Raw genomic sequence first — 21,443 nt, 5'->3', positions numbered from 1 at the left:
TGCCCACAACTACTCCTTTGTTTGTACAACTGGGAGGAATTGAAGAAGACTTGGCTATATGGAACAGTGTTTGTTCCAAACCTATGTACTCTTTTTGCAACTTGAACTCCACTGCATCAACAAATCCACTAGCACTGCATCCTAAACTCACATGCAAATCTTCAATATTATCACTCTTGCTACCAACTTCCACTCTGTCCTCAAATTCACCTGGACTATTTCTGACTCCTGTCGTCTTAGTCTTAATCTCCTGTCTCCATCTCAGGAGACAAACAATCCACCGACACCTACTATAAACTCACCTATTCCCACAAGAAACTCAACTATACTTCCTCCCACCGTACCGCTTGTAAGGATGCTATCCATTTTTTCCAATAGCTATACCTTTGCCTCAGCTTGTAAACTTCCACTCTAGGGCTTCAGAAATGTTGTCATTCTTCAGAAATAGTAGCATTTTATTTGCCATTGTTGGTGAAGCCCTCACATCCATTTCCTCCATTTGCCACACATCTCCTTATCCCAGGCAGAACAGATATAGAGTACCTTCGGTTTTCACATTTCACCCCAATGGCTTTTGCATGCAGTATATCATCCATTTCCACCTCCTCCAATGGAATCTCATGGTCAGCCATCTCCTTCCTCCTCTTCCCTCTCCCCTGTATAGTAAAAACTCTCTCTGACTCCCTAATCTGCTCATCCCATCCCACCCCGCCCTCACACAACCCCAGTTCTCAGAAGGATATTATATATGTTTTACATGTAGTGGAAGTCTGTTGTGAGACTTGACTACACATTTAGCTTTTATATTTTATTCACATGACACCTTGTTTTATCTTTTATCTATGTGCATGTAAATTCTAATTGCCCAAATATACATGAACAATGCGGCTCAGAGAATTTTTCGAAGAAAAGTTTTTTTTTAGGATGTTTATTTTAAGTCTTGTAGCTTTTTATTACATTCCTAAAACTTAATTTTGAAGTACTGCTATACCCTTTAATTTCAAGAGTAGATTTTTAGAAAATTAACATATTTTGTTACAAGGATATTCAACTATACCTTATATGCTGCTGACAATCTTATAAACAGCAGAATATTGAAATCCACACTTAGCTTTTCATAATATGTAATGCAATGTACAATAGTCTCTTAAATGTTACCGTGTTAGATATTATCATTATGAACAATTTATGAAGGAAAACAATACCAAAATTCCCATTCCTGATGGAGGAACTAAGCACTCTTGTAAAATATGACCACACTTCTAAAAATATATGACAACAGGGATGCTCATAGTTTTCTGGAAGCTGGCATAGTAAAAGTCTCAAGTTTCTTATGAAACTCACAAAACAGAAACTATGAAGTGTCGCATCCAAAAGATGGTATCTCTAAAAACTGCAGCAAGTCTTTATATTCCATTGAGTGTCAGCTTAGGCCAAAGATATGCCAGTTGTTTGAAGTGGATTTTTAAATCACAACCTTCAAGTATTTAAGTGAAATTGTAAACTTCATGTGCCATATTCACACCTCACTGGAGGATAATGTAATCTTCTCTACTTTGTCTGCAAATGATTTTCTGGGTTCATTTGACTTTTGCTACTGCTCTATATTGAGCCCTTTGTAGTGGATCCAACAGAAAAGAGCATTTTAGGAAAACTATGCCATTGTAGACTGTGGCCCTCATTCTCCACAATGTCCATTGCCTGCTTGTTCTGGAAAGTTACCTTGTTCACCGTTTCTTTCATTTTTTTGACGGTAGGAATGAGTGAATGCCTCCATACATGATTGCTTCAGTCTAAGTTCTGTATTTTAATCAGTTTCTGTTTTTGTTTCGGCTTTTCAGCATCTACAGTTTATCTGCTTAACTAAAGAGATTAAGATATTGATAACTAGACAATGGAAGGAATCATTTTAATACAAGACACAAAGAGAGAAATAACTTAGGAGCCAACCTTTCTATTAAAAATAATACAGCATATAAAGTAAGGTTTCAACAATGTCTATTTTCAGCATGATCCTTACTTCACAACACGATGCTCTCTGAAATGCATGATTTCCAGCCTATCTACACCTTCTTCACTAGGTCACACGAGGTCTCACATAGAAGGTCGGTCAAGAGGGTTCAATCACTCAGCATTCAGGATGAGGTAGTAAATTAGATTAGATATTGGCTTTGTGGGAGAAGTCAGAGAGTGATAGTGGATGGTTGCCACTGACTGAGGCCTGTGACTTCTGGTATAAGATGGCGCTGGCGCTGGTGAATATGAGTGACTTCTGACTATTGGCTAACAAAACAAGGAAAACAACTAAATACTTGGTTAATCACACTTTTCCTGGCAACCAATCATCATCGGAAGAAACAGTCTGTAGCTTCTCTTTGGACTTGGAGGCAATTTGATGCAGCAGAAATGAGACGAGGCACCAAGAGTGAGGAGGACCCAAGGTTTGATTGATTTAAGCACCATGCTGAATCGGAAAGGCCAGGTACAGGCTGAATTGAGGTGGAGAGTTTCAAGCCCCAGTGTGTATCAAGGCAATTGAAACCAATATTTAAATGATGATTTAAGCACTGTATTGAATCAGAAAATTTGGATATAGGCTGAATTAAGGTGGCAAGGTCCAGACATCAGAACATAGAGGCAACTGAACCCCATGCTTGCATGAAGTTTCTGGCACCGGCCCAGGGAGCCAGTGCCCAAGGCGAAAGACAGGAAAGTTCAGCTCACTGCTCCGCTACGTTTACTTGGCTCTGTGCTGAACTATGCGTCTTGGACTCTCTTTGTAGACTCCAGTTCAGAATCCTATTTGCCTGTGATTATTGTTTGTATGATTTTTTTTTCTCTTTGCACACTAGATGCTTGAATCAGTCTTTTTTTTAAATGGGTTCTTTTTGCTTTCTTTGTTTCATGTCTGCCTGCTAGATCATGAACTGCAAGGTCAGATAATGTATACATACTTTGATATTAAATGTACTTTGAATTTAGAGTGCCACAGGTGCTGTAATTCAGCATCTATATCAATGATCTGAATTTAAAATGTGGTTAACTGGATCAACAATTTACAGGTGACTCCAAGATTGGGGGTGTAGTGGACAATGAAGAAGACTATCAGAGCTTTTATCGGGACCTGGACCGTCTGGAAAAATGGGCTGAAAAATGGCAAATGGAATTTAATACAGACAAATGCAAGTTGTTGCACTTCAGTCGGACAAACCATGGCAGGTCTTCACATTGAACAGTAGGGCACTGAGGAGTGCTGTAGAAAAAGGGATCTGAGAATACAGGTCAATAATTAATTGAAAATGGCATTACAGGTACAGTAGATAAGAGACATAAAGATACAGTAGATAGGAGACAGAGCTTTTAGTACATTGACTTTCATAAATCAAAGTATTGAGTACAATAGTTGGGATGTTATGTTGAAGTTGTATTAGACGTTGGTAAAGCCTAAGTTGGAGTATTGTGTGCAGGAAAACCTACCAACAGGAAAGATGTAAATAAGGTTGAAAGAGTACAGAGAAAATATACAAGGATGTTGCTGGGTCTGGAGGACCTGAGTTATATGGAAAAATTGAATAGGTTAGGACTGTATTCCTTTGAATGTAGAAGATTGAGAGGAAATTTGATAGAGGTATGTAAAATTATGAGGGGCACAGATAGAGTAAATGGAAGCAGGCTTTTTCCCACTGAGGTTGGGTGGGACTACATCTAGAAGTGATGGGTTAAAGGTGAAAGGTGAAAAGTTTAAGGGGAACATGAGGGGTAACTTCTTCACTCAGAGGGTTGTGAGAGGTGCATGCAAGCAGTATTGTGTACATATTGTCTGAAGAGAAGTTTGATGGGTACATGGATGGTGGGAGTGTGGAGAGTGATAGAATCAGATAAATTTAGATAGACTTTAAATTGGCTTTGCATACAAGACCAAGATTAAAATATTTTGCTTCTGTTCCAGGCAGATATTGGGAATAATCTGGAGGGGTTGGATTGAGTTGGTGGGTGGAGAAAGGGATCTCTGATGGAAACCAGAGACAGCAATTTAATTGGAAATTTATGCTCACCCAATGCTGAATATCAAACAGGAGATCGCCCCAGGAGGTGGCAGTGTCAAAAAATTATACAATGGAGAACAGACCCCTCCACTCTCCCTATTACCACTTCTCAAGTCTAGTTCTGTGCTTTGCACAAGCTTTCTGGAGAATCTTGACAAGGTTCAGCTCCAGCATTGGATTCCATGTTATGAAGTATTAAATGCATAGCACCAACAATCACTGTTTGAGACATCCGTGTTTGATGATATACTTAAACATTTGGACTGCCAGCTTTTTACAAACAAGATTAGGGTGATAACAAGCTAGTAATATAATGTGTAATACTATAGTTTATTAACATGTGGCCACTTTATTAGGTACCTAATAAACTGACTAGTGTATGTTCATAGTCTTCTGCTGCTGTAGCCCATCCTCTTCAATGTTTGATGTGTTATACATTTACAAATGCTCTTCTGCACAACACTGTTGTAATATGTGGTTATATGAGTTACTGTTGCCTTCCTGTCAGCATGAACCAATCTGGCCATTCTCCTCTGACCTCTCATTAATGAGGCACTTTCACCCACAGTAACGCTACTCCCTGGACGTTCTTTTCTTTGTTTTTTTTTTGCACTATTCTGTCAATTTTAGAGACTGCTGTGCGTGAAAATCCCAGGAGATCAGCAGTTTCTGAGACACTCAAACCACCCCATCTGGCACCAGGAAATATTCTGTGTTCAACGAGACTTATTACTTCTTATTACTTATAACTTTCTCATTCTAGTGTTTAGTCCAAAACACGTCTGAACCCCTTGTACATGTCTGCATGTGTTGATGCCACATGATTGGCTGATTTGATATTTGTATCAATGAGCAGGTGTACAGGTATACCTAATGAAGTGGCCACTGTGTATAATCTCACGTATGAGTCAGCAGCGTGAACAGCAGCAGGCAGAGCACACAGCCCTGGGGGGAGGGGGGGAGGCAGTGCTCAGCATGATGGAGCTTGAGTGGATGCTGCCAACTTGGACTGACTGGGTTCTTTTCATCAGAAAATCCACAATCCAGTTATCGAGAGGGGTATTGAGTCCCATTGAGGACAAGTTACCTCCAGCCTCAGAGGGATGAACATGTTAAATGCTGAGCTGATGTCGATGAACAATATCCTGGCATGTGAGGCATTGTTTTCTTGGTTGGACAGGACACAGTGGAGGGCTGAGACGATGGCATCAACGGTGCACTAGTTTGAGCAGCAGGTGAAGTGGGATAGACCCAGTATAACTGGAAGGTGGAATTTCATTTTTTTATGATTCATTACCAGCCACTCAAAGCACTTCATGATTGTTGGAGTCAGTGACACTCGGCAGTAATCATTTAGGCAAATTACCATAACTTTCTTGGGCACTAGAATGATGGTGGTTGCTTTGAAGCCTGCAAGGACAGTGGACAGTTGTAAAGATATATTGAAGGTATCCATTAAGACTTCAGTTAGCTAGGGCACACAATGCCTCTGCACCCAAACAAGTGTGTTGTCCGGTCCTGCAGCTTTGTGTGGGTTTACCCTAGCTAGGATCCTTCTCATCTCAGCTGTGGCCCATTTCTCAGGAGGAGAGGGGGCTTTTCTTGATATAAATTCATACATTGAGTCAACTCATGCATTGAAGGCTTTCAGCCTATTAGGAAGGGAGCTATCTCTGTCATTGACATGCAGGGTGGGCTTCTAGTCATCTGGTCTGGGCATCTGAGATGAGGGCAGGATGTAGTCTCCACAAGCATTGGTATAGACCAGATCTAATATATTTTCTCCTCTGATTGTAAAGTTGACATGCTGGTAGAGCTTTGACAGGACTGTTTTTAAGGTGGCACAATTGAGATCACTGGCAACAATGAAGACACCATCAGGGTGAGTGGCTTCAAGGTCACTAACGCTGCCGTAGACCTCCTGCAGCACCTCACCTATACTAGCAAAGGGGTGGGTGATGTAAACAGCCACAATCACAATGGCAGATGAACTGCCTCAGTAAGTAGAATGCCTGCACTCCACCATTAAAAACTCCATCTGCAGTGAGTGGTGACCAGTTACCACTGAGGCATTCACACGCCATTTCCTATTGACGTAGACTCACAGATCTCCTCTGCAGGTCTTGCCAGAGGTTGCATCATTTCTGTCCACCCAATAGGAGATTAGGTCTTCCAGCTGGAGTGGTGCCCTGAGCCTTTCAGTACACGTTAGTACGTAACCACAGCAACCTTTCTGGTCAAGACCTTTCATCTGAAATGAAGGAAAGAGGGGAGATAGCCAGTATAAAAAGGTTTTGTGTTACGTACCACCTAACTGGGTGTCAGACCAGCAAAGATAGAAGTATCCGTTGGAGTCTGGTGGTACTATATTCAAAAGTGTTTATTAGTAAAATAAGCAAAACAATACCAATAATGCAAATAAACATATGACACAAGTTAGCAGTAATAAACCTAAAAGTGTAGGAATAATAATAAGCAATAATAAACAAGCTCTATCGATGTCTAGGGGTAAATGAATTGCCATAGAAAAGTATAAAGTTCAGTTCAGTTCATGAGTGCTGAGGTAGTTATGCTTGTTGTGTTGTTATTATTAGAGAGAGAGAGAGAGATTAAGCAGCTGCAGTCAGCAAACCTTCCTGTTGCCTTTTGATTCCGTTGCACCATTGTTGTGGTGGTCATTCAGCTATGTCCCCTCCGTCCTTCTGCTAGACCGTTCTTCTGTGGTGGACACGTCACTTGGGCATGAGTGGACACATACACAAGCCCCCACTGGCTCTACTGTAACACTGTGAGTTTTACTGACCAATCTCCCGTTTCAGTCTCCGAAGCCCCCCACCTTTCCTGTGGGTTCCAACACTCAATCAGTGTCCACTGGTATGTCAGAACGGTGTCACTCCAGACCTGTCATTTTATACCCACTCACGGGGTCTCAGCTATCCATCAATTCTGAATGACTGTGTCTATCAAATCAGGCCACTCCTGCAGTTTCCTGAGGAATGTTAACAAGCAAAGTAACGTCCTTGTAGTGTAAGTAAATAATCCAGGAAGAGTCATAATAAATCAACAGTCTCTCTCTCTCTTATCTGTAGTGAATGTTCATGCCTGTGTTTTGTCTCTCTCTATCATGAGCAGCATAACAGCAGCAATTGTTTGTAGTTCTTGGGGGGGGGGGTTAACTCTGCACCCCATTGTCCATCAGGTCTGTTCAAGAGATAGCAGGTGATAGGTAGATCCAGATAAGGAAGGATTATGGGCAAATGGGGAAGGGCAGAATGGGAATAAGATCAGAAGCTGGGAAGTGATTGGTGGAAGTTCTCAGTTTTTATTGAATAATTGAAAAGATTTGAGTATACAACAAATAACAAAGAGGAATACAACTCATAAATGGAACCCAGAATTTTGTCGTAATTAAGTTATTTCTAAAGGTTTATCAGAAGACTGATTGTCAAAGACAGCCTATGGTCTTTCACATTTATATATGTCAACTGAGCTAGGATCATAAAATAGAAAATAAAATAATTTTAATAATTTAATTACTTAAACATTTATAGAAACAATATTGAAGATTGGATCAAGTCTATAGGACATTAAGAAATATCATTCAGAAATTATTATTTTTAAATTTATAGAATTTCATATGTAACTCCAAGGGAAAAGAACTCAGCAGTCTTTTTTCAGATGAACAATAATTATATACTTCATTAATACATAATTATATCCAATACATAATTATTATATACTTCATTAATACATAATTATTTCCAATTCAAGGCAACTTAACATATTAAATGTATTGATTGTAAGAATATTCCATAAAAAGTGTAATTCTTAATTTGACATTGATTTTACATTGGTTGCATCTGCGAAAGAGGCACCAGTTGTCCATTTAGAGAAACAGTGAATCCCTGACAGTAGCCTTGCCAATCAGTGTGTGTTTAATGCATGTTCCAGAAGCTGTTGTCAATTTCATGTCATAACGATAGTGAGGAATGAAATGGTAAACAGATTCCAGGTAGCATAAAAAAGTTGGATTATGGTTAAGAAAAACTAGATTTCCAAAATAATATATATGGAGGGATGTACAAGACATACAAAACTGTTCACTAAGCAGAAATATTAGCCAAGTCCAAAGTAAAGTTATTTCAAAGTACATATACAATATGCCACTATCCAAGACCCTGTGATCATCTTCTTGCAGGCATTCACAGTAAATACAAGAAACACAATGGAATCAATGAAACACCACCCCAATAGGACAAACAATCAATATGCAAAAGGTAACAAACTGCATAAAGAAATAATAATAATAATAATAATAATAATAATAAAATAAGAACTGAAATGACAAATTTCAGAAAACATTATGTACATTCAAATGCACTTAGATTAACACTACCTAGGATAGGAGGGGGAAGAGGAATAACAGACATTAAAAATCTACATAACAGTCAGAGAAAACTTTTAAGGATACACTTTCATCAACAAAAACAGGAACCAGCACTCAACACAAGCAAATGCAATTCCGATAAGAAGTGCACAGTACTAACCTTAAATGAGAGCACGACCCAGCAAAAAATGAAGACCTGATCACTATTGAAGAAAGTTAACCAATGGGAGAGCATGACTCTCCATGGAAGACATTCTCATGACTAGAGCACACTAAATGTCAATAAGGAAGCATTGAATGCCTGGCTCAGAGTCGGAGACCTCTTCCCAGAAACAGACGGGCTCCTTGAGGCAATACAGGACCAAGAGGTTAACACAAAAAAATATCAAAAATGCGAAACAAAAGACCAACAAATTCAAAATGATAAATGTAGAATATGCTGAGAAAAATCAGAAACAATCCAACACATTAAAGGATCCCACAGCAGTTTAACTTTATTTGATTACTCATACAGACACAACCAAGTGGCAAACATTATTTATCAAAATCTTGGTTTAAAATACAAACTCATAAAATAAATCATACCTTGCTATAATTACAAGCCTGATCCAGTTTCAGTGTTAGAATACCACAAATTATATTATGACCTATCAGTTATTACAGATAGAACAAACCATAATAATCATCTGGATATAAAAATACAGGAGAAACAAGCAACAACTTATTTAATAGATATAGCCATTCCAGACACACATAAATTACCAAAATCAGTAAGTGAAAACAGCAGAAATATGCTGAATTAGAAGAGGAAATTAATATACTTTGGAACATGAACAGGATATACATTGTCCCTAAAACCTACAACTGGTGTCATCCCAAAGGCACTACCCAGTACATTAAACAGTTAGGGCTACAAGGTAATATCTATGTAAACCTTCAGAAAGCCACAATTCTAAACACCACTAGAATAGTCCGAAAGTTCCTAGCAATTGTTGACAAATAAGTGTGCTCAGACTGTGCTGAGAAATTTAAAAAAAATATGTAATAATAATAAATATGCAATAAATATCAAGAACACGAGATGAAGAAACCTTGAAAATGAGCCCACAGGCTATGGGAATAGTTCAGTGATGGGACGAGTGAAATTGATAGAAGATATCCACTCTGGTTCAAGAGCCTGATGGCTGAGGGATGACAATTGTGTGTGCTAGCAATTGATAAGGGGAAGAAATTGAGCAGAATGCACTTAACCATAAATAGATTGACTAGTTAGTTATCCTTCTTGCTGCTTGTTGAACTTTTATATACAAATACTGACAAAATTAGTTCCTACTCATTGGAAGCCCTGGAACGCTTGGCTTTGATCAGGATGATGCCCGTGATGGACAACAGTTAAAAGAGATTTCAGCTACTGGAATTATTTTTTTAAGCAAAATAGAAAAGGTTAAGAGGAGCTTAATGAATTATTTTAACTATGAACAATCAGAGTTAATAGAGAAAGATTATTGGCTGGTAATGGAAGGTTATCTATTTAAAATGACTAAATGAATCCAGGAAATATGTTTCACACCAGTTATAGTAGAATGGAAAAGATGGATAAATATTTATAACCAAGAATGTACTGCATAGTAGCTATAAAGGGCACTGCATTGGGATTAGTTTTGAATGACTGATGAGAAGATGGGAGGAAACACAATAAGCAGTATGACATTGAACAATGCTTACAAAGTTACCAATGCATGTAAGCCAAAAGCAAGTGTCCTTAGTTGCCAGCAGTAATGTGGTTTGGACCATCTGCCATACAGCCGACATGTCTTGGTCACATACAGCCTAATGAGAATGAATTTTTCTTCTATCACAACACCCATAAACTTAACACCTCAAGCTTTCCATCAGGTCCAGACAATCCCACTTTATGGGATTGCACATGGGTTTCTGATGTACTTGCTGCTTCCTGCAAGATCATCTTCCTCACCTATTCCAATAACCTCACAATTGCCACCCCTGTGTTTAGCATCAGAAAACATTACTTTTCTGTTGCCGATCTTTTCCTTTCCAGTTAGTGACTGCATGACCTCCGTGTGAATGTCTGTAGTGAACCCAGACAATTTGAATTGACTTCTTTTAGATTCCATTTTTAAGCAGCAAGAAAATCTGATGTAAGTCACATTATAAATGAATTGATGGAGTCTTCTAATAATTCAGTTATTCATTTTCTCTTTCTTAATAAAGATCTTAAATTTATTTGATGCCAAAGTTCTAATTTTTTCATGAATTTTTAACACTAGCTGCTTAATATCAAAAGCACGTGCAAAAAGCCAAAATAAAGGTGAACATCTAATGCATGGTCATCATACAAACCTAATACAAGTCTACTCTTAATTACCTTGCAGCTAGTGCAAACAATAGGGGCCTCTTTAACATGTAAATGGTATGGTTTCAGTGAAAGGTTACAAAATTGAAGACTGGAACCTTCATTAAAGTTGAAATGTGCCTACTTCTGGTATCAATAGGGATGGAATGAGCGAGAGACTTTGGAAACAGAGGGAGTGGAAGGAATCACAAAGAACAAAATGCACCAGGTAATTGCCATGACACTGGCACCTACTAGGAAACAAATACTGCACCCATCCTTGCTCTTTCTACTCTAACTTTCTAGCATCAGACCATCTCTACAAACAAATGCCCCTATGCTGCCGGTTCCCATAACCACCATCTCAACCAGAAGCCTGCTCTTCGTGACAATCCACTCACAACCTAATACCACTCCCCCCCCCCCAAAGTATTTCTCCATCACTTCTGTTTCTCCCATGAGGATTGTCCGCTCTCATCTTGGTCACAACTTTGAGCCTTAGGTTCCCCATGCAGCAACCAGCTAGCCAACTGTCTACAGGTATGGCCCTTACTGGAAAAAAAGGATATTCTGCTAAGTAAAACAGTAAAGCTTTTCAACAAAGTACTGCTTAATGTTTTTTGTTACTTAACTTCATCCATTTTTCCTACGAAAGCTCTGCAACCCACTCTTTCAATGTCTTGAACTGGATATAACTGGAATCAATGTAATGGAAAACTCCACCATGGGCTCTGCAGAGCCTAGCTGTGAAATCAGGAGGGTTGGGCAAGGGGCTAGCTACCCCATCCTGAAAAAATCCAGAGCTACAGAAACCCCAACAGAAGTTCTAAAGATCTCATCCATCAGGTAATTGCGACGACACTGGTGTTTACTGGGAAACAAATACCTGTCCTTGCTCAGTCTGCTCTCTGATTCCCTGGCATCAGGAAGAGGAAGGATAGACCTGGGGACAATTTAGCAGCTTATGCCACTGTAGGGGTGATAGCCTTAGGTATGTAAGTAATGTAAAAAAAAATAATTGGAGCTGCTCAGAAATATCAAGGAAGATAAATGTGTCTCATCTTTGTCGTTTACAAGAACGGAATTTTCTTTGTGCTACTGTAGTAGGCCATAGTTAGCCATAGCAGGAATAGACCCAGCAAAATACTTGTTCAGAATACTGCTCTTCCTCTTAAACATTAACCATCCTTTCCCTATAACTTAATTTCACACACTGATTTTGCACCTGAGGCCAAGTTATGATCTTGAGAAAAGGTAATATCCATAAGAGCTTTACATTTCTCGATATATGTTCGTTTTCCTCCTGAGATTCCATATTTCATTGAATGCTTGTTAAAGAAAGAAACCAGAAATCATACTTAATATGTATTTCACCATCTCACTCTCATTGAAACACTTTATGGTCAGTGAATCATTTCTGAGGTCACTGTTGAAATGTTGAAGTTAGAGCAATCAACTTTTATTCAATAATCTCCCACAGTTAATGAGAAGACTGATAGTTCACTGAATTGGATCAAGGAATAAGTACTGGCCAGCAGAACTACATTTTCATGAATTTTTAATGCTAGCTGCTTAATATCAAAAGTACATATAAAAACCCAAAATGAAGGTGAACATCTAATGCATGGTCATCATACAAACCTAATACGTCTACTGTTAATTAATAGTGCACTGAAAAGTCAAGGAAATCTACTTCAAGATGGTGCCATTAAGTGGTGACTCTTTGTGTTACAAGGTGGGCATCGATGGCAGACCCAAATAATAGAAACAGGACCAGGTTTATCAAGATAGCAAGGTGAGTAAGGAAGGAACTATGCTGGACATTGACACTAGGATACAGGGCCAGGGCTAGGACTCTGAGCCAGAGATTGGACAGGGACCCAGAACCTGGGTTTTAACATGGGCTCACGACATGGCTAGGCTACAGGACACATGGACGGGATGAGGACATGAAGCTCTGACTAGGTCTTGGGAGATCTGATACACAGAGCCTAGATCTTGGGCAGGACATGGAGCTCCAGGGCAGGACATTGCTCTTGGACTCAGCTTGGGTAGGCTCCTGAGTATAGAACCAGGACACCTCCTTGGAGTGCAGGACCAGGACCCTTTCTCGGACGCAGGGTCTGGATGCTTTCGTAGGGTCAGGATGCTTACCAAAGGAACTGCCAAGGGTTCGGATGGGGACGATCCAGCACAGGACAAGGAATCTCCAGCACCAGGCTGGGCAAGGACCATGACCAGACATAGGTTGCAGGTAAGGAAGGGAGGGGGGGGGGGGCATCACGTGATGACGTAGGATCGAGACGTTGGGAATCAAGCTCCCTCGTAAAAAGTAATGAAATAGGGTTTAAATGAAGAAGAGTTAATAAATATCTACTAGAAACTACTTATAAGTAACTCAGGATTATCTTTTGATATGGCTCCTAAACCGATACAGAAGAAAGCTACTACTTCGAAGACTGCGCAAATTGGCGGGGGAAAAGGCCTAACCGTCTCGGTGAAGCCTCGGACTCAAGTTGGAGCTCCTCCCAGTGAAGTGCATGGCACTTCTGATGATGTGGGACAGGAGGTTGCAGCAATGTCGGCGTTCTCTAAGAAGAAACGGCAAGAACAACGCATGCACGAAGAAACAAGTATGCATGAACAGATATTAACAAAACTACAAATCCCAACTACAGCTGGATGTGAAACTGGAAGTGAATCGGAAGTGGAATCAGACTCTTTGGGAAATTCAGAGGAAGAAAAAGAGGAAAAGAAGGAAGAGATTAAAGGAGACATAAAATATATCCTGATATATATTATGAATGAATTAAAAGCTATAAGAAGGATGCAGAATACACTCGATAATATGGTGGAAAAACAAAAGAAGATGGATAATAAAGTTAAAGAGATGGAAGTAAAAATGGAAGAAAACACTGAAAGAATAGATAAGATAGAAGACAATAATCTTGCCTGGACAATAGAAAGAAAACGGATGTTGGAAAAAATAGATGCGCTTTGAAAACTCTAGTAGACAAAATAATATTAAAATTGTTGGTCTTATGGAAGGTACAGAGGGAGTAAATCCAATAAAATTCTTTCAAGAATGGATTCCGAAAATTTTGGAAATGGAAGAAGGAAGCCAAGTAATTGAAATTGAAAGAGCACACAGAGCTTTAAGACCAAGACCTCAATAAGATCAAAATCCAAGATCAATTTTGATAAAATGCTTAAGGTACCAAGATAAAGAAATGATCTTGAAGGCAGTTACTCAAGGTGCTAAAAAGAGAAATGGGCCATTGATAATAGAAGGAAAAAGAGTTTTTTTTTAATCCAGACATAAGTTACGATCTTCTGAAGAGGCGGAAGGAATTTAATCCAGTGAAAAAATCCTTATGGGAAAAGGGCTATAAATTCTTATTGAGCTACCCAGCAAAATTGATAATTTTCCTGGATAACAAAGAAAGAAGATTTTTCGTTGACTACCGGAAAGCGGAGAAATTTGTACAAGAATTACCTGATGTCCATGAAGAGAAGTAAAGAATTATAGAAATGAAATGGACTAATGATGAAGATTGAAACAAGGTTGGACTTGACGGACATTTATAAAAAAAAATAGTTGAGGAGTATTAATTGGGAGTAGAGACATTAATTATTTTCTTTTTTTTCTTCACTAATATATTTTCTTTTTTTTTTGCGGGGGAACTGGGGGAGCTCCTGATCGATGGCTGCGAGTTTCACGTGTACAATCATGGCAATTGCCATGACCCATAAAATGGGGGGGGGGGGTAATGTGTTCTTTTTATTCATAACATTAGTGGTGGGTACTTTGTTTTTTTTATTATATATTAGTTATCTTTCTTCTATTTTTCTTCTTTTTGGCCTGGGTGGTTGGAGAGAAACTCATAGCAACATGGAGAATTTTAAAGAGTTCCCAAGGTATTATGAATGATTAAGTTACTTAATTTTTTAAGTTTTAATGTTAATGGAATTAATGGACCTGTGAAGAGAAAAAGAGTTTTAACATATATTAAGAAAATGAAAGGAGATATAGCTTTTCTACAAGAGATACATTTAATAGATCAGAGCATAAGAAATTAAAAAGGGATTGGGTTGGAAATGTCATTGCAGCTTCATTTAATTCAAAATCAAGAGGAGTTGCAATTTTGGTTAATAAATCATTACCAATTAAAACACAAAATGTAATAATTGATTCTGTGGGGAGATATGTGATTATACATTGTCAAGTTTTTTCAGAATTATGGACTTTTATGAACATGTATGCACCAAATGAAAATGATGCAAAATTCATACAAGAAGTTTTTTTGAACTTGGCTGATGCACATGATAAAATATTAATAGGTGGAGATAATAATTTTTGTTTAGATCCAGTTTTGGATAGGTCAACTAAAGTTGCAACAAAATCAAAAGTAATAAAACTAACTTTATCATTAATGAATATTTAAACCTGATTGATATATGGAGAAAAATTAATCCAAGAGAAAGAGGTTATTCATTTTATTCAAAGACATTAAACTTATTCAAGGATTGATTTTTTTTATTATCAAAAAATATTCAAGATGGAGCGAAAAGTGTGGAATATAAAGCAAGAATACTGTCAGATCATTCCCCCTTGATAATGACAATGATAATGATGGATAAGGAGGAATCGATTTATAGATGGAGATTTAATTCAATTTTATTTAAATGTCAAGATTTTTGTGATTTTATGAAAAAACAGGTTCAATTTTTTTTGGATACAAGTTAACATTCAGTTGAGGATAAAATTGTATTATGGGAAGCAATGAAAGCATATTTAAGGGGTCAGATTATAAGTTATACATCTAAAATTAAGAAGGAATACATGGCAGAAATAGATCAATTGGAAAAAGATATCATAAAGTTAGAAAAAGGATCTCAAAGATATATGACAGAAGAAAAATGAAGACAACTTGTTAATAAAAAACTACAATATAATATACTCCAGACATATTGTACAGAAAAAGTAATTATGAGAACTAAGCAGAAATATTACGAATTAGGTGAAAGATCACATAAAATTCTTGCTTGGCAGTTGAAAACAGAACAGGCTTCTAAAACAATAAATGCAATTAGAACAAGTGTAAATAAGGTTACTTATAAACCTTTAGAAATTAATGCAACTTTTAAAAAGTTTTATACTGAACTATATCAATCAGAATCACAAAATAAGATTGCTGAGATAGATAAATTTTTATCACAAATAACCCTTCCAAAATTAAATTTGGAAGAACAGAAAGGATTAGATATGCCCTTTACATTAAAAGAGGTTGAAGAAGCTTTAGGATCACTTCAGAGTAATAAATCCCCAGGAGAAGATGGTTTTCCTCCTGAATTTTATAAAAAATTTAAAGATTTATTAATTCCTCCTTTTATGGAATTAATATACCGTGGAAAGAATGCATAAACTCCCACAATCTTTTTTAACATATTCATTTTATCAGATCAGTTTTAACAGATTTAAGCGATCATAACAGTATTGCCAAAAATAGAGATCCTTTAAAACCAACATCATATAGGCCTATTTCTTCATTGAATACAAATTATAAAATAATACCAAAAATTTTATCTAATAGAATATCTAAATATTTACCAAAATTAACACATATGGATCAAACAGGTTTTATTAAAAACAGATAATCAATGGATAATATAACCTAGTTACTTAGTATAATTCATTTGGCACAAAAAAGAAAGGAAATGAGTGTGGCAGTTGCTTTGGATGCAGAAAAAGCATTTGATAGATTGGAATGGGATTTTTTATTTAAGGTATTGGAAAAATATGAGTTAGGAAAATCTTTTATTCAATGGATTAAAACCTTAAATACTAATCCTCAAGCTGAAGTAGTTACAAATGGTCAGATTTCAACACAATTTTGCTTAACAAGGTCAACTAGACAAGGCTCCCTATTATCACCTGCTTTATTTGTATTGGCAACAGAACCATTAGCTGAATTAATTAGAACAGATTCAGACATTGGGGGCTTTAGAGTTAATCAAGAAGAATATAAGATTAATTTATTTGCTGATGATGTTTTGATTTATTTAACAAACCCATTGCAATCTTTGCAAAGATTATCTTTTAGATTGGAAGAATATGGGAAAGTATCGGGGTATAAAGTAAATTGGGATAAAAGTGAAATTTTACCCCTTATCAAAGGAAATTATAATCAATGTCGATTAGTAACTCAATTTCGATGGTCAATAAATGGGATAAAATATTTAGGTATTAGAGTTGATAATGATGTAAAAAATTTATATAAACAAAATTATTTGCCATTATTAAAAAAATAAAAGAGGATCTTGATAAATGGATGATGTTACCAATAACATTAATAGGTAGAGTTAATGCTGTAAAAATGAATATATATCCTAGATTGCAATATTTATTCCAAACTTTACCAATACAATTACCTCAGAAGCTTTTTCAAGAACTGAATAAATATGTAAGGAAATTTCTTTGGAAAGGAAAGATGTCAAGAATATCATTGGAAAAATTGACATGTAAATTTGATTTAGGAGGGTTACAACTTCCAAATTTTAAGAATTATTATATTATATTATTATAAATTATTATAAAGCAAATCAACTTGCATCTTATTTTGATGAAGAAAAACCGGCATGGATTAGAATAGAATTAGATAAGATAGGAGAAAACATACCAGAAGATTTTTTTATATAAATGGGAATCCAAATGGATACAGGGAAAAAAAAGAATCTCCTATATTAAGACACTTGATTGATTTATGGAATAAGGTAAATAAAGACGATCAGATAAAGAAATCTTTATTAGCAAAAAGAACTTTAATTCAAAATAGGCTTATTCCTTTAACAATGGATAATAAACTTGTATTTAATTGGTTCCAAAAGGGGATTAAATATATAGGTGATTGTTTTGAGGGAGGTATATTGATGTCGTTTGATCAATTAAAAAATAAATATCAAATATCAAATAACACTCTTTTCTGTTATTTTCAATTAAAGGCTTATTTACGAGAAAAGCTAGGACAAACAATGTTGATGCCAAAACCTAGTGAAATAGAAACATTAATTCAAAAAGGAAAAATTTAAAAAATTACATCTTGTATGTATAATTTGATTCAAGAAAAGACAATTAAATCAGGAATTCATAAATCAAGACAAAAATGGGAATCTGATTTGAATGTTAAAATTGATGGAAAAAACTGGTCAAGATTATGTTCTGATAGTATGAGAAATACAATAAATGTTTGACTTAGATTAAAACAATATAATTTTTTACATCAATTATATATAACACCACAGAAAATAAATAGATTAAATTCAAATATGTCTGACCAATGTTTTTGATGTAATCAAGAAATTGGTACTTTTTTTACATTCTACTTGGTCTTGTTTTAAAATTCAACCATTTTGGATAAATCTAAGACTTTTATTGGAACAAATTACTGGATTACAACTCCCACATAGTCCAGTATTATTCTTATTAGGAGATATTGAAGGGACAATACCAAAACTTAAATTGAATAAGTATCAGAAAAAATTTATAAAAATTGCATTGGCAGTAGCCAAAAAAGTTATCTCAGTTACTTGGAAATCTGATTTATATTTAATTATGGATTGTTGGAATAATGAAATACATAATTGTATTCCACTTGAAAAAAATACGTATAATCTAAGAAATGAATATGATATATTTTTGAAAATTTGGCTCCCATACTTTCAAAAGATAGGATTAAATACATAGGTCCTTTGAAGATAAAATTATAAAGTAATTGGGGAAAGTAAAAATAAATATTAAAATTATTTTGAACTCCATGGAGCATGTGGGGATCCTCCGATATCCAGGCAATCTTCCTCTTCTTTTTTTTCTTTCTTTAGATAAGGGCTAATGGGGGGAGGGTTAATATTATTTTTCTCACTATTTTCTCATCACATTTATTCTTTGTAATTTTCTAAAATTTAATAAATAAATAAATATGATTTTTTTTTTGAAAAAGAAGGGAACAGTCCAGCAGGGAATTCTTGGTTTGAAAGGTATTTATGTACCAGCCCACAAGGAGAATCAGGTGCCTCAATTAAGCCACCCAACAGAACAAGGGAGAAAACAGGAAAACCTGGAACAAGGATCGATGGACCAGACTGTGAACCATGACACTTTACTTGCAGTTCCAATGGGAATCATCAAGTATTCCTGTTTCAGGCTGCTATAGCTGAAATCCATAGTCACAACCACGGGTACTTCAATAAGCAGCATTGTTTTAAGACTGAAAAAACTCAAAATTGTTGAACCTTGTACGGCATATCTGAGTTGCAAGCGTAGTTCCCCTTTAAGAGGGGAAACCAAGTCTGTCTCCAGGTACGACAGAAACACAGAAGCTTTTGACTCCCTCTCCTGATTATCCTGCCGGTGAATGAAAAATAGAATTGAAGACCTCAGAGCAATATTGTCGTTGCCAGAGGAACTGCTGTTTACTCTGCTGATTTCAGACACAGTGCTGCAACTCGATGTCATCACCATTCTCCACAAAAACAGGACAGCTCAGTCTTTTAAAGGCAGAGAGGGTGGAGTATGCCTTATGCTTAACCCATTGTGGTGCACAAGTGTGGCCAGTTCTGTCTCAATTATGCTCACCTGAGCTGGAACATTTAGTGGTCAAATGTCATCTATTTTATCTGCTGAGGCACTTCTCTGCCATCATCCTGGTAATGGTGCACGTTCCACCTCAGGCCAATGTCAAGCAGGTACTGGAGGAGTTGAGCAATGTGATCAGCAGGCATGAAATTATATCTTGGAAAGTAATAATGCCTAAGTCTATATTGTAACAACAGTACATAATTTTCTTTGTGATCATTTTCTCAATAGAAAGTTAAAAGAATAAAATGTTCATTACAGGATAGGCTTTAAAAATGGTACTATTGGAACAGAAAGGGAGACATTCTGATAACTCTGTAAAATACTGGATAAGGCCCACTCTAAGAGGTGTACATCCACACAAGCACAAGGAAATTAGGCAGAAGAATGAGTAGTTGCTCCTGTTAGAGCATACTCTGGAGTTATGGCATATAACAAATACTAATTTTAACAGCAGGTAGAATACAGACCTGAACATGGACTGTAGATGGGATTTAAAATGCAGCTCTGAACAACAGTACTCCTGGAACTGCAGACTGGTGTTGATTGCAAATCAGACAGTGCTGATTAACATTCATTTTGGAGTGTGGATACGAAGGAGGAGGTGCTTGAAAACCACAATTCAAAAACAGCATTCTAGATACATTGTAACTATAGAACTGTCCTGCTGTTACCTTTGACCTTTAGCATATAAAATATCATATAATATTGGGTTGAGTAGGCCTCTTCTTCCAAGAATGTCACAATATGATGTCTGTTACTCGTTTTTGCTAAATAAACTCTTCAATATCCACTAGCTTCAGTGCCTCTCCGGTGACATTGTTCACAGCTCCAATATGTAAAAAGAGAAATTGAACAAAACCCATTAGTCAATTTAATGTCAGTGATAAGATTGACACAAAAATGTTGTAGCAGTAAAATAAATGACATCATCCTAAGAACGAGAACATAAATATAGTCAATGTAGATTCTGAAAAACTAAGTCATTTATAAAAAGCAATAAAATGCAATACATAAGGACATTATATCATATATTTGAGTTCTATAGTGTCTCCAAGAGTCAGGACATGTGGAAGTAATAGATATCCAGCTGATGGATAGAAAATCACCTTTTTAAATAGATGTCGAGAACAGGTGGCGGATATTTATTAAGATTACATTGCAACTCAGCAGTTCCTGGTGGAATTGGCTATCACTCTTCTATCTGTTGAAATGCCTTCATAAACAAAGAGCTTGTGAAAACCTTCAGAAATCTGCATGTACCAATCCATTCATGCTACCTGACCCACTACTTTAACCACTCTTCCTAACTCCTACTATCTTCCCTCATCGTTAACTCTCCACATGGTTTCAAAGTACCCTTCCTCTTTTGCCTTTTCAATTTCAACTATGACAGTAAAATAAAATAGATGAAAATTCTCTCTGACATATGGCACCTATTCAAGGTGGACTGGTTGCAACAGTCTCAATTGACAAAGGCAATTCTGAACAAGATCCAAACGTGGGTGATGTGGTAGCAGTGAACTAGAAAGCAGTGAAACAAACAATTCTCTGCCTGTGAATTTGAAAGCCAGAATGAAGGACTGCATTACCACATCCTGCTTTGGACAAATTTCCACAGTCTTTCATAATAACAGCTCTCAATGAAAAGGTCACAGAGTAGATTATGAACTTCAAATTTAATTTAGATGTTACACACATGAAGAAGGAAAAAGAATTGAAATTGGAGAGGGGGTTTCAGAGGGATCAGCATTGAAGGCACATTTGTTCACTGTTTATATTAACAACTTGAACTTGAGGATAAGAAAGTCAATACAAATTTACCGGTGGTGGCATCCGGACGAGGTAGACATGATTGACTTGGATAACAATTCAATGTAATGCATGATGACTATACAAAATTGAAATAATTGAATGGAGTAAAGAAGCACATGTGTCTAGGAATACAGGGGAGAAAATAATGTAAAGCTAGTTAATAAAAATATTAAAGATGGTATTAAACATATTGGATATAAAATTCAAACA

Source organism: Hypanus sabinus, chromosome 12 (assembly GCF_030144855.1).
Source record: "Hypanus sabinus isolate sHypSab1 chromosome 12, sHypSab1.hap1, whole genome shotgun sequence".
NCBI lineage: Eukaryota > Metazoa > Chordata > Chondrichthyes > Myliobatiformes > Dasyatidae > Hypanus > Hypanus sabinus.
This window is presented reverse-complemented; position numbering follows the sequence as displayed.